The following is a 23,793-nucleotide window of genomic DNA, read 5'->3' on the forward strand; positions in this document are numbered from 1 at the left end:
TCTTTAGTCGTGGCTAAACAGAAGCGAGCAGGAAGAGCCCTTCAAAAATGCTTCTGTTTGAGGGTCAACCAGGTTAAAGGATTCTTTGATGTCAGCTATTGTTTGCAGGTATTCAGTGTGGTGACACAAGGCTGCCCACTGTATTCTTGATTTTCTATGGTGTTAGGTTGTGGCATTCAGCAGTGGATTGAGTACCATCTGATTGACTGCTGTGATTAAACCATCGACCAAATACATTTATGATTTTCAGGGTAACAAATGTGCATAAATACTCCAAAGACTGGCTTAGCTTAAATTCCGAATATATATTTGTTTATACGTTTGCTGTTCTACCGTTTGATAACTCATCCAAAATTTTTCCCTTTACCTCATACAGTAAATGCTTACCCTTTTCTCTAATAGATAGTATCTAATGTTAAATGTACTTTGTTAAAATCATTTACATCACATCATCCAACATGAAGCTAAATGTACAGCAAATTCACTTTCTTTTGAGTTTGGCAGAGATTTATCCTTCAACAAAGTGGACATTATCCAGCTGGTTATTACTTTGATGGAATTCCCCAGTTTGTCCATTTTGATGACACACTGTCAACTATACAACCTACATTCATGAATATATGTATTGTATATCAAGTGTTAACTGTAACTGATCCTTCATAAGTGAAACAAAAGCCAACACACTTCATTGCACTATAGTGACAAGGACACACTATGAATTAAATATTGTGAAACAGAACAATAGTCAGTGTTTAGTATTTAGGCAATTGTAGGACTTTTACCAAAGCTGCATTAATGCTACACCTTCTAAAACTGTCCCTAACTTACAATCACAGTCTGGCTCTATCATTGTTGGGTGCAAAGTGCAATAGAAAGATGAACTTGGCTAATAGAAACACAGAAGAATTTTTTTTTTTTTTTTTTTTGGGGTGGGAGGGTGGGGGTGGGGGGGTAATAAAATAAATCCTCAAGTCATAAACAGCTTGCAGTGGGGACAATGAGACCTGCCCCTTTTTAGGTTCTACATGCAGCTCTGCAAAATTGTTTCATTTCTTTCATCACAAGGTCAAGTACTTTGAATACAAACAATGGCTACAGCCTCACAGCTAACTCATGAAGTAGTACTGTGCACACATTCTCGCTCTTTGTGCTTCGTTATGGCAGAGTGTGTGAGAGACTGTGCTCTTTGTGTCTGTATCTTTGCGTCTCCCTCTGTCCTTTTAAGACATTGATTTCTCCTCATGACAGACAGAAGGCTCTAAAAAGGGACAAAGATGGAGTGATGAATGGCTGCTGTCCTCAAGAGGGATGCCTGTTTTCTCGTCTTTCTTTGATGAGGCCACAGACAAGACAGTGGGTCACAGGTCATGGAGCCACATAGATTGACATAAAAAAAATACAAAAAAGTCACTTTAGTGTGTTCAATAGGTCTCCAGATACAATTACCTATAAATTGTTGCCACTAACCATGTCAACCTTCACATAAACTCTAATTTACACTTACAGGCTCTCATACATACAGTGTGCACACATATATACAGTGTGTACTTAAAATATAAGCAAACAGACATATACTGTTCACATGTACATACCCAGAAGTGGCTCATCAGGGAATAAAAGCTGGCATTGAGCTCAGCACAATGTCCTGTCTGACTGTGCCTAACGTTGTATACTGTAAAACTTAGAAATCCCCACATATCACTGTGTGTGTGTGTGTGTGTTTGTGTGTGTGCATCTGGGGGCCAGAGGTCAGTGAGTGAGGGGCCGGGGAATGCTCATGGAGCACAAAACTAAATTCCAGCTAAACAAAGCTCTATCTGTACATCCAACAGCACGGAGGCTTTGGGACACCCTGATAGGTAAAAACAGTGGCTTCTGTCTGGATGACTTCAGATGCACGTTCCTCTGTCACCTTCTCTTTACTGTTGCTTTGCCTCAAGAAATGTTTCCCGGTACGCTGTTGTTTCAAAAAAAGGTTTTTTTTTCCACCATAGAGAGGAATTTATGTGTCTGCCTATAGCGAGGTTGTTAGTGTTTGGGCAGTGGGGTGTTTATGAGGTGGGACACTGTGTGTGTGTGTGTGTGTGTGTGTGTGTGTGTGTGTGTGTGTGTGTGTGTGTGTGGCCGAGCAGAGGTGCCTTGCTGTGGAACGCAGAGGTCAAGAGGAGCTGACCTCCCCTGAGGCCTGAATCTGGTGCAAAAGGGGGAGGATGGAGGTGAGTGCTGTTAGATACACAAAAACAAACACGCAAACATGCATTATTAAAACATAAAACGATTGTTGCTACAGCTCGAATCCTATTTGTGTACTTTACGCCATCATTGGTATTGATTGTGACAGCATTACAGTCATCAGGAAAAGTGATGTGGATGCAAGTACAAAGTGACTCTGTGAGAGCAGCAGTCAGACAGTTTTCTTTCGTTTAGCCTCGTCAGAACCATTTATTTTGGAAATAAAACGGTTCCCTCCATCTGGATATGATCATCTTTGTTCTTAGCATCCAAAGTAGTTTCCTGGATGATAGCATTATAAATGGGGAAATCTGCCTGATTAAACAAATTGCGTCAAGAGGTGATCACTACAGCTCTGGATCTTAGCAGTGACACAGGGAACGTAAAGACTATCACAACCAAAAAGCACTGATCAGACTAAAATAAAACGCCTCTCCAAACTCATGGAGGCATGCCGTACTTGTACGACATGCCATGCAGGAATAAACACACTCACACGCACATTCATACCTGCTCTCCCCTTCCTCTCTCTGTTATTGAATGCTTTAATTCTCTTGGCCTTAATTTTTTTTCTTCCCCCTCTGCTCCCTCCACACTCCACATTTTTAGACTAAACAAATGTAACTTGGCTGGGAACAGCTCTGGATCCAGATGCTGTCTCTCTCTCTCACTCTCCCATCCTTCACTACACCCCCCACCTCCATCCTCCACCCCTCTCTTTGCTGACCTTTGCTCCACCACCCTCCAACCCTCTCCGTCTCGGCCAGGTTACGAGTGCAGCGACACCTCTCCCTTCTCTCGTTCAACAACACTCATTCATCCCCCTCCACACCATGAAAGTTGAGAGTTCCCCTTCGTCTCTGGTTCATACACTCTTTTCATTTTGGGGGCTGGTCATTGCTTAACCACTGCACGATTTTGATAACTCTGTTGTCCCTACTTTCACAGCACCCAGTGAAAGAGAAACATTGAATGAGAGACTGTACCACACTAAGAGGAACACTGTCAGGCTGGCAAACTTCTCCCATCCTTCTGCCTTTCATCAGGTACTATGGAATATTCTGGGCCCTGTTTTAACTGCACAAACTCATGCATAGTATTAGGTCTCCAACTGCACCTGCTTTTGGTTCATTTAGTATGTGCAGCAGTGAGATGAAAGATAAACTGGTGAAATAAATTTGTTCGGGTCAGATGGGGTCTAGCAAAATTGACATGAACCTGGTCAAGACCACCACAGTAAATGCATAGTCCTGACAGTGAAGCACAGAGGCAGGAGTGTGATGATGTGGGGCTGCATGAATGAAAAAGTTGTTGGGAAGATGACATTTATGGATGGCACTATCTCCACCTGTGGTTCACTAGATGACTCCAAGCCTGCAGAAGTTTAGCAGAAGAGGAATATTCCAGCATGACAGTGATCCAAAGCTCATTGCTAGAATCACAGAAGAGTTTCTAAAAAGGAAGAAAGTGAAAACTATGACCTGGACAAGCATGTCGCCTGACTTGAATCCACTAGAACTTTTTAAAAAGAGAAATGCAGAGCAACACAAATCCACAAGCAAAAAGCCACTGAAAAAAATTAGCTCTGAACAATGGCAGAACATCTTTATATAGATTTTTACAACAGTAATATTGTCCATTATGAACAGAATTGTCATCATAAATAAAGATGGACATGTGAAATGCTGGGAGAAAAAAAAAAGATTGGAATCTCTGTAATTAAAAGTTTACTGACTTCTAAGTTGAGGCCTGTATATAGTAAATCTAAAGCGATATTTACTTTGCTTCAGAGCAAGAAGTAAATATGCATGACTCAGAAATAATTCAATTACTGTAAGATAATACAGTTTGGAATCATGTAACATTAAATGTGTACTAACTACACTAACCTATAGATTAGTTTAGATCAACTGAGGCCCAAAATAACTAAATATTTTCAATTTGCATTATTTGTATTTTTTTATTCCATTATTGTAGCACATTTGCTTCAAGCAGATGGACGCTGTAACAAATTAAGATGTCTGGTCTCAATACAAAGTTTAAAACACATTTTCCACTACAGTGCCAAAAATGAATGTGCTTCTTTATTTGAATAAACGTTTAAATCTCTCCTCCCATCTGTGCAAAGGTGCCACACTTGGAACCAAAATATAATTTAAATGCACGGGGACAGAAAACTACCAAATATTATATTATAAACAAATCATTGTAAAGACAATGTCAAGAAACAATAAAGATACTAAAATGGTTTTGACCTTCGAAGACATTTAAGTAATCTAAGAAAGTGCAGTAATCATGCAATCTCATACAAGCCCCACACAGTGTGCTGCTGCTGCACACATGTAGGATTAACTGCCACCATAAGGTTGGATGTGAGGAACCTAACTTTTTCTTTTGACTGAACTGAGGGTTTTTAAACAGGATTGGGCCCACCACAGGACAGAGAGAGACGTGCACATACAGACTGACACGGAGAGAGAACTTTTTAAGCCTTGTGGTTATATTTCCCTGGAGCCTACCCCAGCTTTACAACTCCATTAACTGCTCTAGTGCAGATTTTAGCCCGCTTCAGCCCAGATTTGTTCTGAAATAAATCAGAAAAAGAGGAAAGGAAAGTCCAAAATGTGTGTCCCTGAGCCCCTTTGGTATAATTCCTTCCACTGACCAAGGGGACCCAGCCAAATATTAGTACAACTACATCTCCCACTCCCTACCGCCTAAAGAGGGCCACCCCAAGACACAGGACTGCCCGCCTGACCTTCATCATTTAAGACCTTAACTTCTTCCTCTTTGCCCACACGTTGAATTTAGCGGCAGCAGCTGCTTGTGTGTGTGGTTTCTAGGTGTTCAGTGTGTGTGTGTGTGTGTGTGTGTGTGTGTGTGTGTGTGCGTGGAGAGATCTCCAGTGATTCCCTGAACCCTGCAGCCAGTCTCATTTCAGCACTTTTCTAAACATCACCTCTCAAAGCTCATTCCCGAATAAAAGACAACATGGAAAGAAAAACAGGACAGCAGCAGAAAAAGGAGGAAATGTTATTTAAAAGGTACCAGACCGCAGCATTTTCCACTGATATTATATACTCCTTGCCCAATCCAAAATATATATGGGCTGCAGGCCAAGAATGTAAAAATAAAACACACAGACTCAACATCTGGAGCAAACTGAACAAAACCCTCATTTAATCTGCCCTGAATACTGCATTCTACTATTCTACCTCTGGCCTGTCTCACTCGCTGACACACACACTCACTTATATTCATGCACATACACATACTTTGTCAAAAATGCACACCTACTGTACAAAGACTGCATGAATATGGAGTTGAAACCTGATTTTTTTAATATATAGAGTAGCTTCAAAACATCCCTTCCAATTGAAGCTTTTAATGGAATACCTGAAGTAATCTACAGAAAGAAATTATTCAAGTGCACCAAAAACGTTTTTACACCTGGCTAACATGAAAAATGCTGAATTCAAAAACAAAAGATGCAAAAAAAAAAAGGCTGATAAACCTTTTTCAGATAAACAATGATATTTTTTTTCTTTTATTTATATTATTATATTTTATTCTCTCCAGCTCCTCCAAAAACTAATAATGTAACAAATAAAAATAGTGGCAGAGCAGACAAATGAATTCATGAAAAGAACATAAATGCCATATTAGGTGGAAAGCAGCAATGAAATACCCCGATGTACCAGAGGTACAGAAGAGCTTCTGGTGCTCTTTTAATTATGTGCCCTTGTTACACCCTCTTGAGAATATTCAAATAGCACTAGTTGATAGAATTTTTGGAAATTCGCTTAAAATTCGCTTAAAACACTTGGTTGGAAACATACCTTCAGAGAAAGGAGAGAAACTGCAAGAGTGAAAAAGGAGAAACAGAGTGCATGTGTTGAATGTTTGACTGTGTTTATTTTTCTTTACTTATAAGGATCAACTGTCCTCACAGTGATATTTTGCCACTCCTTATTAATTCAGGGTTAGGATTTCAGTTTAGTGTTAAGAGGAAGGTTAGTTTAGAGTTTGGTTTGTGGAGTGAATATAGGCAGAAAAGTCATTCTTGCATATGAATGTGAATTTATTTGTGTCTGTAGGGTGTGTGTGTGGGTCAGCACCTCTCTGGAGTTCCTATTTGGCCCGTCTGTAGAAGTCGAAGAGCAGGCTAAGAGCTGCGTTAGTTGTAGGTTTCATTCCTGCCTAGGCCAGGTAGAGGGTGCCAGGCACAGCAAACCACTTGGCACTGCGTCTCTGCCAAGACCATGGATCGTTCTCATAAAAAAAAAATGCTAACTTCTCTTGCTCTACAGGCCTTTCTCTGAGTCCATCATTATAAATCCAGTCTTTGTTCAAACCAAAAGAAGCTTCATTTAAATTTTACCCAACATACCATCTTTTAAAGATACCAAATATGTCAAACATTGTCAGGGTATAAAAATATGCAACAGGAAGCTCGAACTTTTCCAGTTTTCCATGGAACTATCAGAAAAAATTGCATCTTTGGTTCGATTATTGCACTAAAATGACAATGGGGAAATGTGTTGTGTAGATTGTTCTCAGTTAATGCCACAAAACAGGGCAGTTAGAAAAAATATCAGTGTTTGAGATGTTAGACAGGTTTGTGCAGTGAGCCTGTTTTTCCGTTTCAGTTCTTCATGTGGTATGCTTCTGGTTGAAACTGTACGCAGAAGTGGCTGAAAGTGTCGACCACTGGGTCATCACTTGGAGTGAAAAGGAGACAGTTGATGGAGGTACAGGGGATGCAAGCTTGTTATTAGAAGTTATTACAAAGTCACTGTAAATAATGACATGGAAATTTAACCAATAATTGCAGTAAACAATGTCACAAATCTTAATTATTCCTATTTGGCAGCCTACTCAGTAAGGTGGAATGATGGTCGGTGTGATGACAATGACACCACCGTTCATATCCAACTACACAATGGACACACAAACGTTAAGGTATGCAGGGAGGCCAGGAGAGACGACAGAACGAGAGTCTGAGAGTCTGCTCACAGAGATAGAACTGTCAAGTCAGGTTTACAAGCACAAAGATGTGTGTGTATGTCCATATGAGTGTGTCCACGAGTGTGTGTGCATGCGTTTTGTCTTTGTGAGCATCTGATAACCTATAACCTGCAAACTCAATCCAGCTCTGCATGACAGCGGAACACATACGCACATCAAAACCGAACCTCACTGACAGCTGTTTAAATGCACTATGGGTCTTCTATCAGACACACACACACACACACACACACACACACACACACACACACACACACACACACGCACGCACACACACACAGGATTAGATTGTGAATATCAATAACCCCAGGGCTCCACCATGAAGTACTAGTTACAGAGAATGAAAGTTGACATCTTGTGTCTGTGTACTACACTGAACAGCTGTATTTATGTCAATACAAGGCGACGCCTGGGGACACACAAGGCTGCAGTCTTAAAAGAGAGGTTGTGTTGACTCCTTGTAGAAATATCAGTTTGAAAGCATGTCTGTTGTGGCAGTTATCTGCCAAATATCACAAACAAATTGAATTTATCAACTAAAGATCACTTTCCAGGTGAGCTCTACACAATGTATCCTATTCTCTCCAGCTTATACGACGTCAGTAGCAATGCAGCCGATACACCTACTGATCGGTTTTAGTTGCAAAATAATCTTCTCCCTTTAAGTTTCAACATTCAGTGTGCTAGCAATGCTTTTGTATCACTTCACAAGGGTGAGGAATTTTGAAATCCCTCATTTTTTGTGGAATTAGTTTTCACTCGCCTGTAAGAATTCATTCAGTCTGAAATTTATTTGTCCATATTGTAAACTTGCATTCAAAATTTCAATAAATCTTACTCGGAATTTCAACTTTTTGGTAGGAAATTGCAGTTACAGTAGTTGCACTAAATATCACACATTATTTGGTTAACACACAACAGTAGTTGGACTGCTGTTTTCCCAAGAGCAATGAATTCTGCACATTGTGCCACATATTTTTTTTTAATGAATGCCAGATTGCTTAACACTGGGTATTTATTCAGTGTATCTGGTTATCTGTAGACTCTTTATGCAGAAATATTATTTGAATAGGCGCACAGTGCAAAACTATTAACAACTTTCAGTGTAGTGGACTGACAGCCTGTGAGCTCAGGCTTTGAATTTGAGAAGGTTGCTAAACTGTTCAGGTTTACCAAACTTGAAACATTTATCTGCCAACTTTTTCTTTTCCAAACAGTGGCCTTGCATGAGCCTTTAGATACACAGCTTCATGTGCACACATTCTTGGTTGCATTGCTTTCCTTTCAGCAGGGCATCATCTGCTATTGGACAGCATGTACTTGACCCATACAAATCATTTCCTTTACAGAATGCTGCATGTCTGCAGTCAACTATAGCATACTTTAAAAGTTCCATTGGTTACAGAAGAATGCAGCTGTTACAAATGAACAGTGTTTAGCAATGCTCTTCACATGATTTTTGAATGTGTCTTTGCATGACACCCCTGGAGCAAATGTACAGTATATTATCACCTCTAAGACAAAATATTCTTATCTGAGAAGACTTTTAAAGGTTGCATTTAGATCTCTAAAATAATTAAATGTACATAATTAAATAAAATGTACCGCTAGTCTGGCCAGCAGCCCAAAATAACAAACACAACAATAACAAAAGTCTCTTTTTTAACAAGTCTGTCATGTTGAAGTGTCCTTGTTATTCTCATTGCTTTATTTCTCTTTCTCCACAACAACAAATTCAATTAAAAACAATGTGTATATCAGTGCAGCACTGCAACTACTGTGTATGCACCATTCAGAAGCAATCTCCCATTGGACAACTCTCTGGGCTTTTGCCTGCTATGAAAGTCTCCCTGTGTTTCTGTGCCATATCCTGGTGCTTTACCTCTTCCTACATTTCAAGTACAATCTTCACCATCTCTCTCTCTCCTTCACACTCCCTCCTGTCGACCCCTCCTCCTCCAGCTTCAGTTAATTCATGAACAGCATCATGATTGAATATTAATAATTCACATCAGCTCTCCCTGATGACTCATTACAACCCTTCAAATGGAGAGGGAGGGAGACAGGCAGAGACAGGCATACACAGACGACAATATGACAGCGTGCACACATATACACACATGCGTGCACAGCCACACACAACCTGAAGGTATCACCTAAACTAAAGTTTTCTTTTTTATTCCTTTTCTAAAAATTCTGACATTGAGTCCCAGACAAACATGAACACACATACATTCACACATAATAATTGCTTATTTGAACCAGCTCAGGTTGGGTCGCTGGTGTGAGGGCCACGCTGGAGTGAAATGGAGAGAAATGGAAAACTGACTGCAGCAGAAAGACCTTTAGAAGAATCTATTGACGGTTTAACAAATAGTGGAAGAAGAGTGCATAAAACTTAACCTTCCCCTTCTGAGTGAAAACAAAAAATAAAGATCAGCTTCATTGTATCAGCATAGCTGTGGGAGTGAGTGCAAGTCTGTATGTGTGTATGTAATCTACGACGGTGACATCTTGAGAGAGTCAAGGCAAAGTTAGTGAGTGTTGGTCACTGACTAACAAGCATGTTATTAAGCCAATTATTAAATATGCCAGGAAAATATTCAAATTAAATCAAGTGACCTCTGAGACCTTAAAAAGTTGTGATGGCAACAATAGACTGAAGAAGACTCAATATAAAAATGTTAGTCTGGTTTGATTAGTGATATTCTGAATACGGAGTTTTTATGGTTTCCTTCAGGGGAGAGTGAAATGAATGCCGCAGTGAATGGGCACGTGTTTGTGCAACACACCAACATACATCACCTGATAAAAAGCAACCAAACAAAGCTTTTTATTTAAATACAGCCCTTTTTTCCCTTCCTAACAGAAAGGCTGCACAGGACAAGCTGTGCGTGGAGCCACACAAAAACATATTCGCACACACACTGTTGTACAAGCATTTAGCCCCATTAGTGGAAAGCAGAGTTGAGCACCTTGCAGACTGCGAGGTGTGTGTCGATCGATGGAGGTTAAACCCAGGGTTCAAATATAAACAGCTGGATAAGTCACAATCAATAGCTCCTATCCCCTGGCAACTGGTCAATACTTCAACACCCCGACCCAGTCAGAGCACAGAGAGAGACCGAGACACACAGCTGGGTGGAGTTTCTATGTGCCTGTTTTGAGATAAGGATGTTAATGAATATATACACAGACGCGCGCGCACACACACAGACACACACACACACACACACATGTTGCCCTGAATTGATAACCTGTTAGCAGAGCTGTGGTAATTCAATAGACAGCCGGTCTGATGAAAAAACAACTGTTCTTATTGATTTTTCTGCGGTGCCAGAATACCTTCCGCTGTTAACTCACTTTAAAAACTTCTTACTCACACCACAAATTGATATGAGAAACATGCATACACATACACTGGCCTCTGTGTAGAAATCCTCATTTAATGGAGTTTCTGCTTATGGCATAATTCCCTTCAGTAATTCATTGTCTGCTTTTATGTGCACTAAAGAATTTTTGTCTGTATGAAGCCAGAAAACTTCACACTAGCAGCCCAAAGTGCAAGGAAGAGAATATTCTTACTTGTGTGAGTGTACACATGTTGGCGCTGTGTGTGTGTGTGTGTGTGTGTGTGTGTGTGTGTGTGTGTGTGTGTGTGTGTGTGTGTGTGTGTGTTCGTCTCAGCGCTAAGCCATAGAGGAGATGGACTCCATATGCATAGTGTTTTCACAGCCCTGAAGGAAATCATGACCATAGCAGAAAACCCACGAGCTATTTCACTAAGGCCTCATTTGTCTGTCTTTGTGTGTGTGCGTGTTGTGTATGAAGGCACGGTGTGTGTGTGTGTGTGTGTGTGTGTGTGTGTGTGTGTGTGTGTGTGTGGTTGGGCATGTGTGCATTATTTGTATAAGCCTGTGTGTGTTCCCTGAGTGATTTTTGCTTCCACACTGGCACGCAAAGAGTATCACACCCACATTTCTGCAACCAGCACAAATTAAAAATATACCTTGCTTCCCGTTTGCATGCGAGTCCAAGAGCTGAGATGTGTGTGTATGTGCTTGCATGTGTGTCAGTGTTTGTGTGTCCAAGGGTGATGAGTGGGTGTCGGCGGTGTGACATTGGTGAATAAATGCTCAAAATAATTACTCTCCACTTCAGGGAGAGGTCATCAGGGGCGCTGCTGGATATGGCCACACAGACACTCAACAATTATTAATCTATATTCATAAAAATTTAAGACTAAATTCAGTCAGTGATGGTGATTTAAACCTTGGTTTGATCTAATTCGGAGTCTCAGATGATGTTTGGACTGTTGCGCTAGGTTCAACCTAGATGATTATGTACAAAAAGGGAACCACATGTGGAAGACCTATTCTTTTAATTTGCACTGTTTTCTGACATTTTCAGAGTCACAGGCAACATTTCTCACCTTCCTTAAATTCTCGTCCCAGTTATCAGGATCAGGCATCGTGGGAGAGCATCCTCCTTCAGTTCCCAGCGTAGAGACATATTTGCCACTCTTCCCACCTAGACACAAAACCAGAGGAGATTGGTCGATTGTTTCTAATGCAAGCTCTAGCGGGGCTTTATCACTGTGATAAAGTTGGGAGCCAGGAGCTATCAGTAAAGGCCGGCAGGCTAATACAGCTCAGCCTGAGCCAGGCTAATCATTTACAGCAGCGGACTAAGCAGGGCACACGGCTCTATTAGCCCACTAGCATCATAAGCCTGATTAGTATGTGCTTCCTCATTTGTCACCTGTCTGTCTGCTTGCTTGTCTGTCTGTATGAGCACAATGAAGCTTTATGAAATATCATTTCTGTGGGATGAATATTTAGGCAGTTGTGAGAAGTGAATGAAGTGGGGAGAAGATGAGATCACCAGAGGAGATGTGGCCCAGATTCAGCCTTGGACAAAAGTAAGCAAATGGGACACACTGTAAATTTTAAGGTGTGTATCCGCTGAGGTGCGGTGAGTTTAAAACATGGCAAAGGTCTGGTAAGGAGGACAGGTGTAAGACAGGAACTTGTCAGAGTGCCAGAAAAGGGGGAAAAAAGCAGGCATCGGTGATTACCTAAAGAGCCATAGACTCAGGAGACAGCCGGTCTTTATGATAGAATCAATAACCATTCATGGTTGGCTGCGTTGGAACCAGCAGTTTTTCCTCTAACACACACAGATCAATACAGGTGATTATCAGAGTTAACCCTTCACTTTCTGACTCAGATCTTTAGACGGTGAGACATTTAGCTCGATATCCATGGATAACAAGCTGAACAATAAAACACATATGACGGTTGGATACTGTACAGAATTCAATTGAAAATATTTTCCCACCAAGTTCCTCAATGACTCTCACCAGTATTGATTTACCTTCAGTGCTTCTCTGCTTTTTTTTCTTTCTTTTTCTAAGTCTTAAGAATCCGGCACACTGTCATTGCCATTGTAGAAAGGTATGAAATGAGTAATTTCTCACATTTTTTAAAGCTCCTCTCCTGTGTGGTATTGTTTGTTTTGTATGATGATGCCCTCTTTGCCCCAGGTTGAGTCTATGTCTAAGGTCGACCCCTTTCTCTCATTAGTTTTGACCCTCTGCAACCTCCTTTCATCTCTGGTGACACGTGGGTCAAACCAACCGCACTAATTATGGGGAAACGGAGGTGGAGATTGTCACTGTTTGTAATCTAAAAAGCAGCAAATAATAATTAGCGCAGGGTAAACAGTTGGCTATGACACTGTGTGTGTCATAATTGAGCTTTTCTCATTGAATATTCACCATAATGCTAGATGCACAAAAGAATCTCTATCAGTTAGTAGAAGCTGTGGATAGTTTGGCTACTAACAACAGGTGGGCAGCATATGAAAGCACACACACCACAATATGAAATCCACATGCTTGCATGCACGTTCAACACACTCACGTCTAAAATGTGTACACACAGTCAGACACGAGCATGAATGTGTGCACAAGATATTACACCGCCAAAATTCTAATTCACCCCATGCAAAGTGTTTGCCTTGTGTCTGCCTTATGGACATTTATATGTCTGCTCTGCCAGACACACACACACACACACACAGTCCAACGGTGCACATCAGAAAACATCTGATTCTCTTTATCACCACAGCTTCTATTTCACACTGATCCAAAATAGACATACTTGGAGGAACACAAACAGATGCACACAATCTACCTCTGATCCAAAATACCTCCAGAACAAACAGAAAACAATTCCAGACATTTTTTCTCTCACAGAGAGAAAAGCCGCCAGCCAGAAACACTGGGCGGAATGAGTTACATGGCAGATTGAAGTGAAAGTAATAGCAATGGGCCAAACCTAATATCACAACTACACTGAATACACACATGTACACACACACTTACTTTGTACTCATGTGTGCGCACAAATATGGACATTCTTGCCTATTCAATAAGGTTCTTAAAACCCTGATGGCATACTACTGAGTGACATGCAGAGAAACAGAAATATGAGGGAAAAAAATCATGAAAAATGACTAGAAGTGTTTTGCAATTTAAAATCATTCAAAAACAATGTATATTCTGAAGCAGTATGGTGCCACTAAACAAAAGCGTATGGTTGGCGGCAGAAGGAGAAAAAGAGGTAAGGAGAATGAGGAAGACAGAGAGGGGCTAAGATAACGAACCATTAAACTTGGCACTGCTGTCCAAAATCCTGAGGAGAGAGAGATAGAGCATCTTTAAACACTGTCATTTGACTTTGAACAAAGTGACTTTTGAAGTGAAAGAAGCCGTTTCCCCCTTTTTCCTTTTTTCCTTTTTTCCCTTCCCTCCACATTTTAATGCTCCCTGCTCTATCATGTAAATCCCCATTCAAATTAGTTGGGCATTAGAGCCCTCAGCAGTAATGTCAGAGAGACTGAATGAGATGGGGGACTTAAGCACCTAACGAACAATGAAATTCCCAAGCCTTGGGACAGGACAATTAAGAAGCAGGCTTAGCCAATGATGAAAATTTATTGCTATCTAATACATATTTCTATTTTCTGAACACTAACCAATTTGAATGTGATTAAGGGGGGTGGGGCGCTTCATTAAAGAGACGCTGGCTCTCAGAGGTCGCTGGGAGAGGAGCCTTTTGATGTTAAATTACAAATACGGAGGAGAAAGGCACAGCCATTGTCTTTTTGGGGTCCAAGTATTGTTTTCTGTGGTTCCCCTTAAACGGGTTAGTTAACCCCTCGCTGTCCAGAAGAGATGCTAATATGAGGGGCCTGGGGGAGCAAGGGGAGGGGAGCCAGGAATGGAGAGGGCTTTTTAGAGGGATAATAGACAAAATAAATGCCTTAGCATTTATTCCTTTCATCAGAATGAAAGCATCCATCCATTCATTGTTTCCTCCTTTTTCTTGCATCAGTCTGTCTGTCGGCTGCTCTCACAGTGGGTGTCTTTGCCTCTGTTAGAGCCACTCGCACAGGAAGCTCGTGTGAAAAGAAAAGCGCAGAAGGAGTAAAAATAACAAGCCCATTAGAAAACAAGACAATTCGAAGCAGAGCCACATGAATGGCTGCCAATGCATTTTAGTTAGTTACACACAATTGCTAAAATGGATTTTTTTTTTCACCATTTCAAATTTAATAGAATTCCAAATGGTAGATTAATCAAGTTAAAGTTTTGGACTTGTCTGTGCTGTATGTCCGAGCTTCAGTTTCTGACACCTGCTCATTAAAACAATCTTTGTGTGGGAATAAAACAGAAGAGGCTGTGGTCCACGCTGTACTCAGTGTTTTCCATCCAAACCAGTGACAGGAGGGTGCTGGTGGTCCAAATATGGTCCAACAGCAGTAAGAGGAGAACCCCAGGGCAGCAGCGTCCAAGCTAAAAGCCAAGACATCAGCCTCACATTTTTTTAGGCAGATATGAAGCTCTTGGAATGGTTTGCCAGAGAACTCAGAAGAAGAACAACGCTTCTTTTGTTATTTAGCTGCCCTGCACAGACAGAAGGACCATAATTCGGCTAAGAGAGCAGTGAACAGCCCAGCGCACTATATGTGTTAATGAATATGATTTTACAGTGTGAATGAAAGTGCTTTAACATTGTTATGTTTGGGAGAACAGTCAAAAAATCTGAGCAAGTTCTCTGTAGGCTCTACCCTACTTTACTTGTCAGCGATAAACCACCATGTTTTGCCACATCTGATAGTTGTAAGAAATAAGAATGAGAGCCTACCAACAAGGAGGAACATTTTGTGCAATGACTATAGATTACCACATCAGTGAACTTAAAGGGCCCCAGGTTAGCGAGCTAAGATTGGTTAGCTAATGTCAGTTCACGCCAACAACAGGAACATCTTTGCTCACAAGACAGAATTATCCTACTGGTTTTACTTGATTGAGTCAAAAAGCCTTAAAAGTCAGTTGGTGGTCAGACAGAAGGGATGTTTATTCATATTTTTGGCACACAGCAGTCTGTTAGAATACAAGCAAACTCCATTACATTGTATCAGTTAATGTAAATGCAGACAGTCAAAAAAAAGCCAATGAAATTTACAGAATATTTCCCGTCTATTTTACATTTGTTTATCCGGTTTTATTTATTGTAAAATAACACAAAAAATTTAAGCTACGCAACTTAAATATCTAAAATTCCTATATAAAGTTAGTTAATTATGCTTGATATGCTCTAAAAGTTTATTGTTGTAATTATAATCAGAAATAATTGTTTAATAACAGTGGTTCCACAATTTTTTTTACAAGGTAAATCAATAAATTTAAAGGCTTTTTTTAAACATTAAAGGCCTGTGAAATACATACATTTTTTTAATGGAAAAGGAATAGATTGTTGCAATTAGAAACTGAATTTATAGTTAACAATATTTTCACATTATTTACAAAATCTTTTCACATGAAATAATATAGTAAAAACTTAAAAATAATGAAACCTCACTGCAGTATTAAGCCTGATTATTTGGATAATTGCATTATTCAGTCATGTTTACAGGTATTTTCACTGTTTTTACACCTGTAAGTATCCTTCATTAAATATTAAAATTTCAATGAACACATATAATCCCATGTAAAATTGAGACTACAAACTATACTTCAATATTGGAAAAGGGCAGTTATTATTTTAATGTATTTTTCCACACCCCAACTTCCTGAATCTTATCCCTTTTTAAAATATTTTTTCTTTTTCCTTTACATTTCCTTTTCAGTGCAACATTTATGTGCAATGTTAGTTTTAATGCAAACAACTGTGATAAAAACATTAACCTATTGAAATTACTTTGTACCTACCTATCTAAAATAAAATGTGATGATATTAAAAATAATTAGTTTTCTACTGGCATGCTTGGTATTACATCAGAACTTTTATCACTTTGTATGAATCCCACCCTTATGTACCAATATAAAAAACATTTTCAATACCACAACTAATGCGAGAGGAGCTACTTCTTTTCAGACCACAACCAAATTTAGCCTTTTCAATCTAAGCTTTCTTGTTCAGTCTTATTGATTTTTATCTTCATTTTTACTGAAAACAAGAATCAAGAACGCAAAATCAACTTTTACACCAAGAGACCTGCTGTGTCACTGAGTGAAGTGTGAAGCGAGAAATAGAGGACAAGAAGCAGAGGGAGAGGAGAAAGAATAGTTAACACAAGCTCTGATATAGACAGGGCTGACCTGGTGCATTAAAAGATGAAGAAAAGTGGCTCAGGCATGTCTGAGGAGGAGAAAGTTTGTCTATTACTGAACAAATCTACAGGAGACCAGAACAAGTATCCCAGGAGAGAATTTGAAGAAACGCTATGGGAGAGCAGACTTGCATTGCAGTCACTTATTATATCAAATAAACTTTTTTTCCTTCAAATATTCTTAATTATTTGTCCTAGAAGCTTGTTTTTTTGTAGGTTGCATTGTGATTGACAATCATCAAATTTCACCATATTCCAGAAAATTACATGTCTGAAACCTTTTTTTTTTTTCAGAAAAAAAGGCCAAAAACAGTACAAATGTAAAACTGTAACATAAAAATGTTCTCCTTATGCTTGTGGACCTCTTTTTAAATTTTGGCCTGGCCACCGCCCTGGCAGCAAACTATGCATATATCGTCTCTCCTGCAACACATACCAGGGCCAGATTAATTTCAGTTAATAGATGCGTTCTCAGGCCTAGTTTGGAGGGGATAAAGGACATTTTCATTAACTTTCTTTATATTTAATGTTCAATTAGTTGCGGGTATAACCGGACCATAATCAGATGGAAATATGGGCCGGAATTAATGCCCCGGCAGGAAGAAAGAAAGACCAAGGGATTGGTATGCACCCAATGCAAGTTGCATGTGGATGTGTGTGTCTGTATGAGGATATGTGCGTGTTCTTGTCTTCATGAGAGTGTAAAAAAAAAAAATCCCAATGCTCAGCATGCATAGTATTACAGTACAAAGGTATTAAATCTCATAAATATATTTAGAGAGATTAGATGAGATATTTACATGAATACACAAACATGTGCTGTTGTGTCAGGAGCAACGCCGCCGGGAGAAAGAGAGAGAGAGAGAGAGAGAGAGAGGGAACGAAGGAGGTTTACAACAGCATAAAGAGAAAATGAATGACACGGAAAATAGAAAAATCAAACGCTTTATTGTGTGGGTGAGGCATGCTTTTATCATCCTGATAGGCAGTGTTTAGTGTCGTGTGTGCGCGTGTGTGTCTGTGACTGATGCGGCGTGTTGTGTTGCATGTCACGCTGAATGATAGGATTACTCATTTTCCCCTTAGCAGAACACAAATCACTCTTTTATCTGGCATCATTGAATCTTTCCAGGGTTAAGTGTTTATGTTCACAGCTTCTCTCTGCGTTGCGTGTGTTTGTCTCTTTTTTTTGCATATTTTGTTTGACTGTTCAGCAGAATATTCCTTCAACCTTCGGCAGCAAAGTGAAATGGCAGAAAACTAAATGGCAGCTAAAAACAGTGACATCTTGTCTCACTTGTCAGCAGGAGGTGTGGGGCTGCATATCTCTGTTTCTCACACACACACACACACACACACACACACACACACACACACACACACACACACACACACACACACACACACACACACACAGAAACACTCAGCAGTGCACAGAGGGAGATGTTGGGACAAACGGAGAAGAATCATAGGAGAAATTCAAAGAAAAGAGGCCAGAAGAGAAGAAGTGCACTGAAAAGCTGTGTGTGCGATATGTGTGTGAACTGTGTGTGTGTGGTTGAGGGTCAGGAGGTCAAATATGAGGTCACTGTCTGAGGATTTGTGGTCTGGAGTCCTGCCATGAACACTTTGGAAACAATGTTGACAACATATTCTTCGTGTGAAGAAGTTAATGGAAGAATATCAGTCCTGCAAGCCCACTGGTGGCTAAAAAGGATAAACCTTGATGTGCAGGGTTTTTTATTCCACTTTATGTACTCCAACTCTAATTTTCGGTTAAGTAAGAGGTCGCAACAGTGGTGTCACCTTTTTGATGCTGCTTGAATTCTGCTTTGTTGTTGTTTTGACACCAGCACCTTTCTATCTCTGTATCTCACCCTTACACAAAACGTAAAAAAGACGAGCACAAGTTGCAAGTTTGTGCAGTTAAGAAGGTCAAGAGGATGTCAATTGAAAAATCTAAGTTTGATGCAGAAATAGAATATTTTGACATCTTGCGTAACCAGAGAATGAACACTGGTGTGTGATTCTACAAGATTTGGTATTGATCCGATACCAAACAAATACAGGGCCAGTAACGCCGGTACCGATACTCCAAACTAACTTCATCAGTAGTCGGTAAGTTTAGAACAGAGGTTAGGTGGTGGATATGGTCCAGATCTGGAATGAAGATGGGGTTGTAAATGCTCACAGGGTCTAAGAATCAGACTAATTCCTGGGCAGGTTTTCTGTGGGTCAGGAGGAAGAATCTAGGTTTACTTTGAATAGAGCGAGATAAAGTGCCCTCATTTCAGATTATTCCAAGATGAAAGTGGCTGATTTTATCCACGTGTTGTTTTCTATAAGCGAAGAAAACACCGTACATAAGTGTGTAACGTCTTTTAAGAGCAGAGCGCATTTTTAATTTTAAAGGCCACAGTCAATTGTTTTTGGATAGTGGTTAGCAGCTAAAAATCATGATTGTGATTAATGATTATTTAATTTTGTAGCCGTGCAACAGCACTAGTCTTTGTAACTGGTTCACTGGTTTGGTATCTTCCTGCTTGCAGTTGGATCATCAGGTGTGTCTCAGTAGGACTTCTCCCTCTCTGCCTCCTCTTTCCTCAGTTTTGGTTGAGGAATGCACAACAGCTAAACAGCTCATTTTACATATCGGGGAGGAACAGACTGACAGAGATATGGAGGAAATTAAAGTTATACTTTCCACCACTATGATACATGATGTAGCTAGCTGAGCCTGCTTGCTTGTCTGGTGCTGCTGAGTCACGTGATGGTTCAACATCCAAAGACAACAGGGAGGAGGAGCCAAGGCCGTTTCTTAATACCAAGAATGTAAGTTTGTTGAAGTAGGCATACTGAGAAATGGCCCTAATGTGCTGTTCTGTTCTATGACAGGAGGAGCTCTGACACAGACAGCCAGGTCGTCTGTTTGATGAAACTGCAGCAGTGCAGACATACAGGAGAAAAACTGATACTAAAGTATCGATCTCACTGCGCTGATATCAATGCCAACACTGGTATCGATATTATCGATATCTGGATCAATCTGCCCACATCTAATGAACAGTAACTGCGACCCTTTGTAAACAGTATAAGAAAAGAAGATAAAAGGAAAAACTAAATAGTGTGCAGTCGGAGGGGTCACGGGGACTATAAAGGATCATCTGTCAAGGTTATGTTCAATCCTTTTTTTCTGTCAGATCTGAGGTCTATAAAGCTTCATTGTTCAATGAATAATAAGAGTCAAGTTGAGAATCATTTGAGGCCTTTATCTACCGCATTCTCAAAATTCCATATAAAAAAACCCACACAGCTTCAAGACATCCACCACATTCTGTTAATGTACTTTCTAAACCCATTGAGTGATTGAAATATTTTATAGTTTGACAAGGACAGTTCTGTGCTGATTTATCTCAGAGAAAGAGAGAGAGGACAGCAGATAGAGGCTAGACTCTTAAGAGGCTGCACCCACCAAACTGTTTGTATGCAGTATGCTCCACTTTTGCATTAATTAAATAAACATGGAAAAAATTCTGATAACAGTACATCGTATTTCATTAGGCCTTCATGTCTGTGCCACATAAACTAGTTACAGTTTGAAATAATCTTCAGTCACAGTCAACTAAATTTCAAGTCATAGCAAACGAAAAGTACATTTACAAATTCAGTGTCCCCCTTTGCATTTATTGGAGTTGGTGTTTGTGCACTCCATCCAAGTGAATTCCTTTCCTACTTTCAAACAATTTCATGCTCCAATTTCAAAGCCTACTGCTTCAAAGATAACAGAGGAACATGCAGGAAATTCTGATCATTTGGCTAAGATCCCTTCTGAGTTCATTAGCTGCCCACATTAATTGAAAACAAACAGGATAAATTGACCACAAATGGAATTTTGGGTGAAATCTTGTCAGCAATCCAATAATGGTGTTGAAAAAAAAATATCATTTCAATTATACTGTAAGCTGTCTAAAGCTGGGGTCAGATCTGCCCCTCTCCACTGAACTTCAGGGCTTCCCAGGCTCTGTCTTGGTGAGAGCATCCAGGGACTTGAACACAGACGATTACTGAGGTAATTTGGCTGAAAGCCCACTTGAATTGGCCCAGACCCTCGATACTATCAGCTTCACAATTAACCAACAAAAACAGATAACCTCCAAATCTCTGCAAGCCGTTGCAGCTATAATAGCTCACCGGTCTTGCTCAACACACACACACACACACACACACACACACACACACACACACACACACACACACACACACACACACACACACACTGCACATACACCCCTGCATATTCTGTACATATACAGATACAGTACAGAACAACACACTCACAGAGTCAAACACAAATGCTCACACAAACCCAAATACACTGCAGGGATTTCTGTCCAATTAACATGCATGCAAAGCAATTTAGAACCCAACAAGATGTTTTTGTCTGACTGCTCCAGGGTAATTTAGCACTTCTGTTTCCACACAAGCCTGCCATGGAGGGAGGAGGGGGTGGAGCGAAGAGGGGTTAGAAAAGTGGAATGGATTTCTTGATTAAAACTGGCCTTTCCCCCCTCTCTCTGCGTACAGAGGCGCGAGGCTGCGGCTACACACACGCAGCAAACATGCAGCGAATCCATATGCCCTAATACAGAGACAGCATCATTGTTAATTTCCTTTGTTAGCCGCCTGCTCTCCTGGCCGATTTAATTTGTGGTGCTGTTTTAGTGAGCGCTGGGTAGGAATTGAATTAACAGACATTCGTTCAGTCGTACATCCCTCTGTCTCCGTCTAGTTGTGTGTGTCAGTTTTACATACTGTTCAATAATTGGACTTAGATTACTGTTGATGTGAATGCATGATCACACTGATGCCTCGCTGCAACTCAGAGTCCAGAGATGGTTAGCTGACTGATGTGGTTTGTGTCATTCAGACTAAATTAATTCTCAACAACACACAAGGAAAATGCACAACTGCTGCTCATGTAAATAAGAAGCATCTTCGTTTAACGCTTTTAGCTTTTATTTGTCGTGACTGTCACTCACTGCAACCCCTTTTTCTGTCTCAGTATTTCTCTCTCAAATACGGAAACACTCATATTAAAGTTTTGAGTGGGTGACTTGCTTGCCTTTTCCATTGAAAGTTAATTGTTTGGCAGCATAAGAGCAACAAACACAGACAAATGACACGAGATGTGAAGATCAGAGTGAGGAAAAATGGCTATAAGTGTGAGACAGAAAGCATATTAGACAAATGCAGTGTTTGGGCGTCCACCTTCACAGCTCCTTCCTTCTCACCCTTTCTTCACGTAATTAAACCTATAGTCACTTTCAATTAGCTAGCTTTCCTCCCCGTGCATGCCTTTATGCAAAAATTAATTAGTCAATTAGCCAATTAACATGTGAGCAGGTCTTTGTGTTAACGAGGCTTTTACAAGCTGTGGCAACCCTGCAGTAATGGCAGACAGGCAATAGATGCCATGGGACTAGTTCACACCACACTGATTCTACACAACCAGGCTGCCGCTTCACAATCACGGAACACACACACTTTTCATTTACTGCTGCAAACCCTTTAACTCCACGCAGCAGATGGACTTGCTTGCTTATTTTACCCCAGTTCTGTGATTAGATGTCTTTCATTAGGTGAATCAAGTATGTTGGGACCCGGACTGGAGCGAGGCCAGAATTCCCCGTAGACTCCTAATGTTGCCACGCTGAGGCCCAGCCGCCGCGCACTGTTCCCGCTAAAAGCAGCCGGCCTTTCCTCTATTAGGCCCCGACCACAAATCACAGGAGTTTATTTTTACTGTGCATTGTACACAGACACACATCTCCCTCTCGAGTCACATAATATGCATGGCCTTTTCTTTTCCGACTCTCACACAGACAGAAACATGCGCACAGTCCAGTTGTATCAGGCCAGCGTCTGTTCTGTGTCTGTGTATAAATACGGCCCAGAGACAGCAGTAATGGCTCCTGCTTCAAATAAACAGAGAGCAGAGAAGCCTCCCATCCCTGCTTCCCTCTGACCTAAATCACGACTGGACAGACACCCCACTTCCTCGCGCTGGACGTTCTCAAAGCAGGCCAGCGCTGCTCTACCAGATCTGTGTGCAGGTATGTGTGTGTGCGTGCACGTGGGCTAGCGAGAGGCCGAGCAGGCAGAGAGAGTTTTGATATATTCCACATGTTGCTTGCAGTCCAGACACAACAACTCCTTGGCATAAGAAGGAGTGTTATATATATTTAAAAAAAAAGAGAGAAAAAAGAAGCAAAGTCCCGGGGAGAAGTTTCTGCTGGTGTGGAGGAAAAGGGAGTTATCGTGCATATGAGCTGGTGGGGGTGGGGGAGAAACAACACACATGCTTTTAGGAAAGAAAAATACGAGGAGAAAGTGTGAGCTGCTTAGGAGTTTTCATGTGCTGAGGTGGTGAGTGGATTAGCAGGGAGCGGGACAATGAATAGGAAGAAGAAGAGAGGTCACGGCGGGTTCAAGTAAAAGACCCATCTGATCATCAAAACAGAACCCAAATAAAGAACATGTCATTTTTGGTTTAATTCATATAAATAGACACCTACACACACACACACACACACACACACACACATTTTGCGCTGGTAGCCGAGATCCCTCTGTCAGTAAAGAGCACCGGCCTCCTTGAGAACGTTTATTTTCCCGTTTCGTCAATCTAAACAATCCCTTAAAAGGGATCGCAGATGTTTATGGGCCTTCACAGAACAAATGCTGCCTTTCTGACCTGCAGATACACACTGCACTCAAAAGCATGCAAATACACACACACACACACACACAGACACACACTCCCTCCAGAGGAAGAAAAAAGAGGCAAGTGCT

The 23,793-nt window shown here is 40.7% G+C and overlaps 1 long non-coding RNA gene across 1 annotated transcript in view; it reads right to left on the reverse strand.

The window, feature by feature from the left end:
- Positions 1–23,793, reverse strand: part of LOC129348940 (uncharacterized) — a 138,146-nt gene that overhangs the window by 33,936 nt on the left and 80,417 nt on the right. Inside the window, exon 3 of the long non-coding RNA XR_008601707.1 lies at positions 11,693–11,790. This is a non-coding gene — a long non-coding RNA (uncharacterized LOC129348940). The remainder of the gene's footprint in view (positions 1–11,692; positions 11,791–23,793) is intronic.

Source organism: Amphiprion ocellaris, chromosome 5 (assembly GCF_022539595.1).
Source record: "Amphiprion ocellaris isolate individual 3 ecotype Okinawa chromosome 5, ASM2253959v1, whole genome shotgun sequence".
Lineage (NCBI taxonomy): Eukaryota > Metazoa > Chordata > Actinopteri > Pomacentridae > Amphiprion > Amphiprion ocellaris.